Below are 11,111 nucleotides of genomic sequence, written 5' to 3' on the forward strand. Positions count from 1 at the left end.
CTGTCCGTCCGTCCGTGCAAGCTGTAACTTGAGTAAAAATGGAGATATCATGATGAAACTTGGTACACGTATTTCTTGGCTTCATAAGAAGGTTAAGTTCGAAGAAGGGCAAAATCGGCTAACTGTCACGCCCATAAAATGGCGGAAACCGAAAACCTATAAAGTGTCATAACTAAGCAATAAATAAAGATATTAAAGTGAATTGACACAAAGGATAGCATTAGGGAGGGGCATATTTGAACGTAATTTTTTTGGAAAAGTGGGCGTGACCCGCCCCCTAATAAGTTTTTTGTACATATCTCGGAAACTACTATAGCTACGTCAACCAAACTCTATAGAGTCGTTTTCTTTAGGCATTTCCATATACAGTTCTAAAATGGAAGAAATCAGATAATAACCACGCCCACCTCCCATACAAAGGTTATGTTGAAAATCACTAAAAGTGCGTTAACCGACTAACAAAATGCGTCAGAAACACTAAATTTTACGGAAGAGATGGCAGAAGAAAATTGCACCCAGCATTTTTTTTTCAAATTGAAAATGGGCGTGGCGTCGCCCACTTATAGGCCAAAAACCATATCTCAGGAACTACTTGACCGATTTCAATGAAATTGGGTATATAATATTTTCTTAACACCCTGATAATATGTACGAAATATTAGTGAAATCGGTTCACAACCACGCCTTCTTATACATATATACATTAGGAAATGAAAATACAGTTCAATACTCAAAGTACAGAAATTGATTTAATCTAATTAATTTTACAGCAAAATAAAAAAATATGTAAATGACGGATAATGAAATCTCGATTATCACTTTATCATGCGAGAGTATAAAATGTTCGGTGACACCCGAACTTAGCCCTTCCTTACTTGTTTTCTCTACTTTCTGATTATTCAGTTAGGCTCTTATTTGTGGAATATGAAAGGGAAGTTAGGATTTTTGCTTATAATTTCGGTTTCAATAGTTGCTTCTATATGGTCAAGTGTTTCCGTATATTTTCCAATGTCAATTTCATGTATTATCCTAAATATTTGAGTAATCGAGTATCTGTACTTCTGCGAGGCATAGCGGTGGTAATATTCTGGAAACACATTTAGTTACGTATCCTACAAGGAAGGAAATTTTTGGAATTATTTTTTTTTTTTCCGTTAACACGGTACTATTTCTATTTTCCTTAACTATTTCCTGTACTTAACTTAGTTTCTAATCTCCTATTTTTCTTAACAAATTTTATTTGTCCCGGGAGATATGGTTTTATTTCCTTCTTATTTATATTATGGTATTCGATATTCTTTTTTTGTTTCTGAGCTTATTTTTCTAAGTTGCTTTGTCTAGTTCTTCCTATGTCTTCCTTTTTAAATGTTGTGGAATGAACTAAATGTTCTTCAAAATGTCTGTGTCCACCGATCTCTTTTATACAGCGCATTATTTCGATTAATGTAGAGCGAAACCTTTCCACTTGTCCGTTAACTTGACTTTTGTATGGAGGAGTAGTGTAAATTTCTATTCCTAACTCGTCTTTCATGATAAATTTTAAAGAGGCTGAGTTTGGTTGAGATGATTCATTGTCAATTACTATTGTACCCGAGTTAGACATGTAGTAACAATACCATATATGATACAAATACCGTATGTGTGTCACCAAATACTAGCAAAATACCATATGAGCAATGTAGTATTTTGCTGGTAACAATACTATGATGTTTCATTGTGGTATTTGTATAAACACAGTTAAAAAACAGGTACCAAACTTTGCTAAAAGCTTTTACACAAAAGCTCTTCGAAATATTCTGTAAAAATTAATTAATGAAATGGAAAACAAAACATTCTTCACAAATTTTCTTCCGGAAAAGTAGGAAATGCCTCATTTTATGTGAGGATTTTAGAGAAACTATAACCAAATCGCTTTTTAGCGATGAAAATAGATTAACTTTAGAGTACTTTAAATAACTGAACTTATTTTCTCCATAACACACAACAACATATTTATTATTTAAAAATTTTTTTTTTTTAAGATTTAATGCCTATGAAACAAAGCTAGTATTTGAGTTTACTACATTGCCATGTGTGTCATCAACGTAGTAAATAGAACACCGTGATATCTTTACTATGGTATTGTTACTACATGTCTGTCTCAGATATTAGTTATGGTATCCTGAAGAAAAATATAATATCTCTTAGAGTTCTTCTGACGTCTTCTATTGCTCTGATTTTTAGTATTTTTGTTTCTACGTATTTTGTGAATTTACCTACAGCTGTCATAACTATTTTTCCCTCTGTTAAAAGTATATTGATATGGACCTGGATATGTTGGTAATGAATTTTCTGATATTTGCGGTTGATTGGGATTTCTCTTGTACTTGTGTTCTTTGCAAACAGTGCAGTTGGCTATTTTTATACTCTCGCAACAAAGTTGCTAAGGAGAGTATTATAGTTTTGTTCACATAACGGTTGTTTGTAAGTCCTAAAACTAAAAGAGTCAGATATAGGGTTATATATACCAAAGTGATCAGGATGACGAGTACAGTTCAATAATGGAAGAAACCGGATAATAACCACGCCCACCTCTCATACAAAGGTTATGTTGAAAATCACTAAAAGTGCGTTAACCGACTAACAAAAAACGTCAGAAACACTAAATTTTACGGAAGAAATTGCAGAAGGAAGCTGCACCCAGGCTTTTTTTGAAAATTGAAAATGGGCGTGGCCTCGCCCACTTATGGACCAAAAACCATATCTCAAGAACTACTAGACCGGTTTCAATGAAATTCGGTATATAATATTTTTTTAACACCCTGATGACATGTACGAAATATGGGTGAAATCGGTTCACAACCACGCCTTCTTCCAATATAACGCTATTTTGAATTCCATCTGATGCCTTTTCTGTATAATACGAGTATATACATTAGGAACCAATGATGATAGCGGAATGAAACTTTACAAAAATACGGTATTTGAAAAATATGTAAATGACGTATAATGAAATCTCGATTATCACTTTATCATGCGAGAGTATAAAATGTTCGGTGACACCCGAACTTAGCGCTTCCTTACTTGTTTGTTTATGTAATAGTAGAGTACTCGACATAGCACAGTGTGAGATTTCGACAATCTTGGTGGAAAAATTATTTCTTTAAGATTTTGGTCATTATATGGATTATTTATAAATGAAACACATACATTTTTCTTTTAAATATACTTTAGAAGAAAAACTTATGCTTAAGGTACAACAGTTTAATTAAAAATATTCCAAGAAAATTTACTTGAACTCCGAAGGAAAAATTCCAAATTATAGATAATACATATATGTACATACATATATATACACATAAGTATATTTCCTCAAATATATATTAGAGTAATTTTTAATAGAATCATTAAAAAAAATACATACATACTCTCTCAAAACCAATAAATGATTTGCGTTTAAGCATATTGCACTAACATAGCTACATTTATTCACTTTTACATTTTCAAGTATACTTACGTGTATATTTGGCGTTTATTGTACGTACATACATACGTACAAATGTACATATAAAATTATACCATTAACAAAAATTTAAATTAAACCATCGTATAAAACGATGTGTGAGTTCATCTCATTGAAGACAAAAGTAAAAAATAGAAAAATTGGTCTTTTCGTATACTAAATAAGTTTTAAAAATTTATTTGTACTTCAGCTTTAGCTCCTCCATGGCGATTCGCTCTTTCATCTATAGCTCTAGTTGTTTGATGTCTGTTCGTGAACTTAGTTTGGGGGGAATATTTACCCTTGGATTATGTATCCCTTTGTGGGTGTGGTTAATTTAAAGATTTATAAACAATGTATCGATTTATAATTGTATGTATTTCCCTTTGCGGGAGTTAATACTTTAACCTTTAACCACAACCTTATCTTTCAGTAAACATTAAAGAAAAATCATCAAAACAACTTTATCTTAGAACAATAGAAGCGCACTATCAGTACAACAAACAAAAACAACCCAAATAGTTATTTACTAGTAAACAACTAGCATCTCAATAGTATGAGCAGCGATAAGCATAGCCTATATAAGCAACTGGAACAATAGCCTCGTGGTCACTTTATCATTATCGACTGCCGAGTAACAAGTTCTGTATACCACTTGTAAAGGTACAGTTTAAGTTTAATATATTCAATACTTAAGTACATGTGTATACTGTGAATTATTAAACGAATAAAGGATCAGTCAGTACCAATCTCATTGGCTGACTTAAAATTATATTTATTTTATTCATAACGAGTAAATAAATTAACTGGCGCCCAACGTGGGGCCGCAATAAAAAAGGATCATCAATAATATCCTTAGTCAGTCTGCCTAAAAGGGAAGAACCTAGTCCCTGGAAACAAAAAAAGGATTCATTTAAACCATCCAAGAAGTTTACCAGTGCATCATCCCACACAACGTCAATCAAAAGGGATTCACATAAAAATCCTAATACGACAACAAATTGAAAGTAAAGGATCAATATACCATCCTTAGCAAACAACACGCTTTCATAGAAAGAATACCATATCAAGCAGCGCTCCAAGAATACAACTGGAGACCGATTTTTTGTAAAATAAATCAACAAATTAACCAGCAAGATGACAGAACAAGCAAATTTAATTGCATTAACCCACGTAGTCGCCGATCTGCAACGACAGTTATCCGAACTACAATTAGGAAGAAGTGCAACCATTCCACAACGAACAGAACAAATATGTTCTTACACCAGACCAGAAGAAGTGGATCTGAATATGTTTAAAACACTAACACAATTTAATGGTGATTACAACGAATACAGGAATTGGAGGAAAGTAGCAACCACATTAATGGAAGGCATACGACAATTCGAAGGACATAATATATATGCCCAAGCATTAATAATGATCAGAGGAAAAATTACTGGCAAAGCAGCACAGATCCTGATCAACCACAACGTAAAGAGAAACTTCCAAGACATCATCGATAGGCTAGACGATTCCTATGCCGACAAACGACCAATATACGTTCTGGAGGAAGATATGATGAAAATACAACAAAAAGAACTACCACTGCATGTATATTATGACAATCTGAACCAAGCATTGAATGTAGTGCTATCCAAGATTGAGATGACACACAAGGAAGAACGAATAATCCAAGTATTGACACAAGAAATCCAAGCTAAAGCAATCAGAACATTCATCACTGTACTGAGAAGTGTAGCTATCAAGAATGCCATCTATGCACGAGCCTGCACAACATTAACAGATGCCTACAGTATCGCCCGTACAATGCAACATGATTCACGCCATCAGAGCCTCGAGTACATTCCACGATACAACCATCATCAGAATCATAATTTCAGCAATCATCATCAGAATAATTATTCTTATCAACAACAACCCCCAGTTGAACCAATGGATATCGATTCATCTACCATATTCCGTAGACCAACGAGACAAGGTTACAACAAGAATCAGCAACAACCACCACGAAATCCGCAGCCTCGACAGAATTATCAAAATCCATTTAAGAAGGTAGCAGGTGCATTGGGATACAAACGAGTACGAGATAATACAAGTCATGCTAATATACAACCGAAGAATCAACGGATCAACCAAATTACACACGATCAACAATCAAATACAGAATACGAACAGGAAGAATATTTTTTATTCTAAGGCATGGGTTACCAACGCTTGTAAGGACCACAGAAGAAGGTAACTCAGTGTATATTTTAATTGATAATGGTGCAAAAGAAAATTATGTTAATCCAAAATTCCCTCACGCAAAAAGGATAGAAGTAGAAGGTAAAAAACAGCCGCTACTTTACACGGTAAATCATTAATTAAATATAAAAAGAAAGTGAATATAATAGGATTCAGTATGGAATTTTTAGAACTCGATACCTTACAAGATTTCGATTTCTTGATAGGAATTAAAGGTTTAAAGCAAATGAAAGCAATGATAGATACCGAAAGAAATGTATTAATTGTGAAAAAGAATAAATTATATGATAGGAGAGGAAATGTATAAAAAAGAAATAACTGAATTAATGAAAAGAAATGACCAGAGTAAAACATTACCCAACGTAACTACAGTAGAGGCAGAAATCAGAACAGAAACCAATAATCCTATTTGGGTCAGACAGTATCCATACCCCCAAGCGGATAGAGCATTTGTAGAAACTGAAATAAAAAAATTATTAGATAATGAAATAATACAGCCAAGCAAAAGCCCGTACAATTCACCCATATGGACAGTTTCTAAAAAAGGGAATGACGAGCAAGGCAACCCAAAAAGACGCATGGTTACTGACTTCCAGAAGTTAAATGCGCAAACAATCGCTGATAGATATCCCATTCCGGACATCACCATGATGCTCCAAAACCTAGGAGAAGCACAATACTTCACGACGCTAGATTTAGAATCAGGATTTCATCAAATTAAAATAAAAAAAGAAGACAGGGAAAAAACAGCATTTTCAATAAATAATGCCAAATATGAATTTCTACGACTACCATTTGGACTGAAAAACGCACCGTCGATCTTTCAAAGATGCGTTGACGACATCCTCAGACCATTCATAGGAGTATTCGCATACGTGTATATGTATATAGATGATGTCCTAATATATTCAGCTAACCCTGAACAACATATGAAAGATATCACCAATATAATACACACTTTACACGCAGCCAATATGAAAATCTCGGATGAAAAGTCAAAATTTTTTCAAAGACAGACAGAATTTTTAGGACATATAATTAAAAACGGTAGAATTACAGTAGATCCAGGAAAAATAGAAGCTATAGATAGTTACAAAACCCCTACAAATTTGAAAGACTTAAGATCTTTCTTGGGAATGACCTCATATTATAGAAAATTTATAAAAGGATTTGCATCCATAACGAAACCATTAACACTCTACCTACGAGGAGAGAATGGTAATATTTCAAAGAATAAAAGTAGCTCAGTACATGTAAAATTAGATGACGAAGCACTTAAAGCAGTTGAAACACTAAAAAATAAACTAAAAGAACAAATAGAATTATTCCAACCAGATTTTGGAAAAGGATTTGATTTGACTACAGACGCAAGCAATCATGCGATTGGAGCTGTATTGTCACAAGGCAGGAAACCTATAGCATTCATTTCACGTACATTAACGCGAACTGAACAGAATTACTCAACAAACGAAAAAGAAATGTTGGCAATCGTTTGGGCACTGAAGAAACTTAGGAATTATCTGTATGGTCTCACTAGTAAAACTACTATTTACACCGATCATCAATCCCTCATTTTTTCAATATCAGAGGACAACCCAAATTAAAAACTAAAACGATGGAAAAATTTTATAGAAGAATACGGAGCAAAAATTACATATATTAAAGGAGATTTAAATGTAGTAGCCGACGCACTCAGCCGTCAAGTAAACGTAACAACGAACGACTCAATACACTCGCAGGAATCATCCTCGTCAATCAGAATTAAAGATGTCATTGCTCCACTGAACCAATTTAAAACACAAATTGTGATAAAAAAATGTGAACAAAATGCATTAGAAAGAGCAACAATTTTTGCAAACCACGAGAGATTTTATGTTAATTACATCACATCGCAAGACTTGATAGATACACTAACGAAAATTATCAAACCCAATATCACGACCGCATTTCACACTACACTAGAAACCTGGTATGAAATTCATGATATTATAAACTCTTCATTTAATATAGAGAAAAAGGTTTTTTGTCAAAATCTATTAAAGGACATTACGAGTGAAGAGGATAGAGAAAATATAATTAAACATACGCATGAAAGAGCACATAGAAACGCAAAAAATAATACATTAGAGATACTAGAAACTTGCTATTGGCCAAATATAAAAAATGATGTAATCCGAATAACTAGAAATTGTAGCATTTGTAAAGAGAACAAATACGAACGCCACCCGACAAAACAAGTTTATGCAAAAACACCCATACCTGAAGGTATAGGCACACAAATACAAATGGACATATTTGAAATCGATAAAACAATGTATCTCTCATGTATAGATAGATTCTCAAAATACGCATATTTGAGAAAATTAAACGACAAAAGAGAATTCTACAAAATATTAGAGGAAGTACTCATACAAATATTCCCATTTTGTAATAAACTAATGACTGATAACGAGACTATATTTAATAGCATTGCAGCAAAAGCTCTATTCCAACGGATATATATTGAACATTCAATGTCCGCAGCAAACCATTCAACATCGAACGCTCAAGTTGAACGGCTGCATACAACCATTCTGGAAATTACTAGAATGCGCATTAAACAAAATAAATCAACTGCGACTGAAGAACTATTCAACGCAATCAAGGAATACAATAGGACAATACATTCCGTCACAAAAAGGAAACCTATCGAATTATTTTTTGAAAGGAGCAAGACTGAAGGAATAAAAGAACTGATCGAAAATAAGCAGGAGTATATGCTATCATACCACAATAAAAAACGAACACAAAAGGAATATAAAACAGGACAAACAGTTTATGTGAAACAAAACCGACGAAATAAAACAAATCCACGCTATTTGAAGAAAACCGTACAAGAGAATCGTGAGGACACAATTTTAACAACGGAGGGGAAGATCGTACACAAGAACAACCTCAGAAACAATGATGATGATAACGCTAACATTAATCCTAGCAATATCCTTAGCTCAGGAAATAACCGACTTACAAGATCGCAAGTACGTGTTAACCGAGACTGACCCATCATTTTTGTATCAAGAACATGAGTACCTATTCCATATGACGAACTTAAACAAAATACTTAAACCATACTACAAAATCGCCGAACATAAAGGAGAGATGCCTAGGGAAGACGCAACAGAAACAGCATTGTTCAACAGAATAGAAATCCTCAGAAAACAACTACTGAATAATGGACGAGCCAGACGCTCAAGATCTCTTGATTTCTTAGGATCGATTTTGAAATTTATCACAGGAGTCCCAGACCACGTCGACCTGATTGAAATTAAAACAATACTCAACGACATAATTGAAAATAATAACAAACAAAGACAAATTAATTCCAACTTTGAAATAATGATGAAAACATTTAATATTAAGACAATTAAACAAAAAGTTGTATTGCAGGAATTATACAAGGAGTTATTTGACTTAACTATGACAATTAATTTCGCGAACAACGGAAATTTTTATTCAGCAGCAATAAATACGGACGAGATTGAAAGGATATTAGGAAAGGGACAAGCTAGTATACCGGTTATGCAGACACGCATGTAGGTAGATTAGACGACACTTTCATTGTAATTTATAAATATCCAGTCATTGAAAAGAAATGCACAACATACAAAGTTACTCCATTATCCTATCGTCAAGGCATTTTGGATATGAATAAAATCGTAAGTAAATGTGGAGATAAAATAATATTAGCATCTAAATGTAAAAGTAATTTAAGTAAATATATTTGTAAACAAGAACCTAATGACAATTGTACAATACCAATGATCAAAGGTTACGAAGCCCATTGTAATGTTATCCAAGAAAATAACGCACCTATTACAGATTTAGGACATGGTAATGTTGTATTACAAGGAAAACATATTTTAAACGGAAAATCAATTGAAGGATCGAATTTAATACAATTTAATGAAACAATTATTATTGACTCAGAAGTATTCCACAACCAGGAACAAGAAATTAAAGATTATATTATAGCTAATGGAAACGAAAGAATTCACATTCTTGAAATATTGAAATCAGAAAACGAATATCAATTTGACAACATTAAAAATTAAACAAATTTTAATACCATTTGAAGAACACCCAATCAAGAATATGTTCATAACTATAGGAGTACTTGTAGTCCTGGGATTAAGTATATTTGTAATATTCAAACTATATATAATTTATCAAACAACTGTATATCTAAAAAACTACAACGCTACCATAGAACGTGTAGGAATGACTCATCTACTCAAGACTCAAGTATAGATCAGGAGATCTATTCTTCACAAGAGAGGGGAGAGTTAATACTTTAACCTTTAACCACAACCTTATCTTTCAGTAAACATTAAAGAAAAATCATCAAAACAACTTTATCTTAGAACAATAGAAGCGCATTATCAGTACAACAAACAATAAAAACCCAAATAGTTATTTACTAGTAAACAACTAGCATCTCAATAGTATGAGCAGCGATAAGCATAGCCTATATAAGCAACTGGAACAATAGCCTCGAGGTCACTTTATCATTATCGACTGCCGAGTAACAAGTTCTGTATGCCACTTGCAAAGGTACAGTTTAAGTTTAATATATTCAATACTTAAGTACATGTGTATACTGTGAATTATTAAACGAATAAAGGATCAGTCAGTACCAATCTCATTGGCTGACTTAAAATTATATTTATTTTATTCATAACGAGTAAATAAATTAACTCGGGCGAGACTTCAATATTTTGAATACAATTTTAAATATATAATTATTTATATTTCAGTATTTTTTGTACAAATGTAGACGTATGATTAAGTATGGTTCCTTGGACATGTTCACTTTCACTGTTGCTGCTTCTGCACACACACACACGCGACCGGATGGGGACTCCAACGTTGGAGTAAAACTTTGTGAGATTCAAAATTGGCGGATCGACGGTGAACGAACCGGCGTGTCCTCGATACGGGCGTAAAAAGCGAATTGTCTTCCACCCCCATCTAACCAATCCTTTTTGATCGGTTAGGTGGTGAAAACGATAACGTGTGGTGTGTGTGTGTAGTGTGGTTGGTTTGTTGCGTGGGGTTGCATGTATGATGAATGTTGTGTTGTGTGATGAGTGTGAGTTGTGTGATGAATGCTTTGTTGTGTGGAGGGGCGAGGTGCCATGAAATCGCATAAACATTCCGGCCCCCCTAGGCGAATTAACTGGCTAGAAGTCGCTGCAGTTTCTATAGGGTGCTCACTACAGCCCTGAAACCCGTCGCCTTTCGTTGGTTACGTTGATGATGATGTGGTGGTGCACCTCGGGACTGCGTAGAGCGATGGGCTCGTCGGCGTTGAATGTGATTCCCATGCTGATGGTGCCGCTGTTGA

This window comes from Bactrocera neohumeralis, unplaced genomic scaffold (genome assembly GCF_024586455.1).
Source record: "Bactrocera neohumeralis isolate Rockhampton unplaced genomic scaffold, APGP_CSIRO_Bneo_wtdbg2-racon-allhic-juicebox.fasta_v2 cluster09, whole genome shotgun sequence".
Taxonomy (NCBI): Eukaryota; Metazoa; Arthropoda; class Insecta; order Diptera; family Tephritidae; genus Bactrocera; species Bactrocera neohumeralis.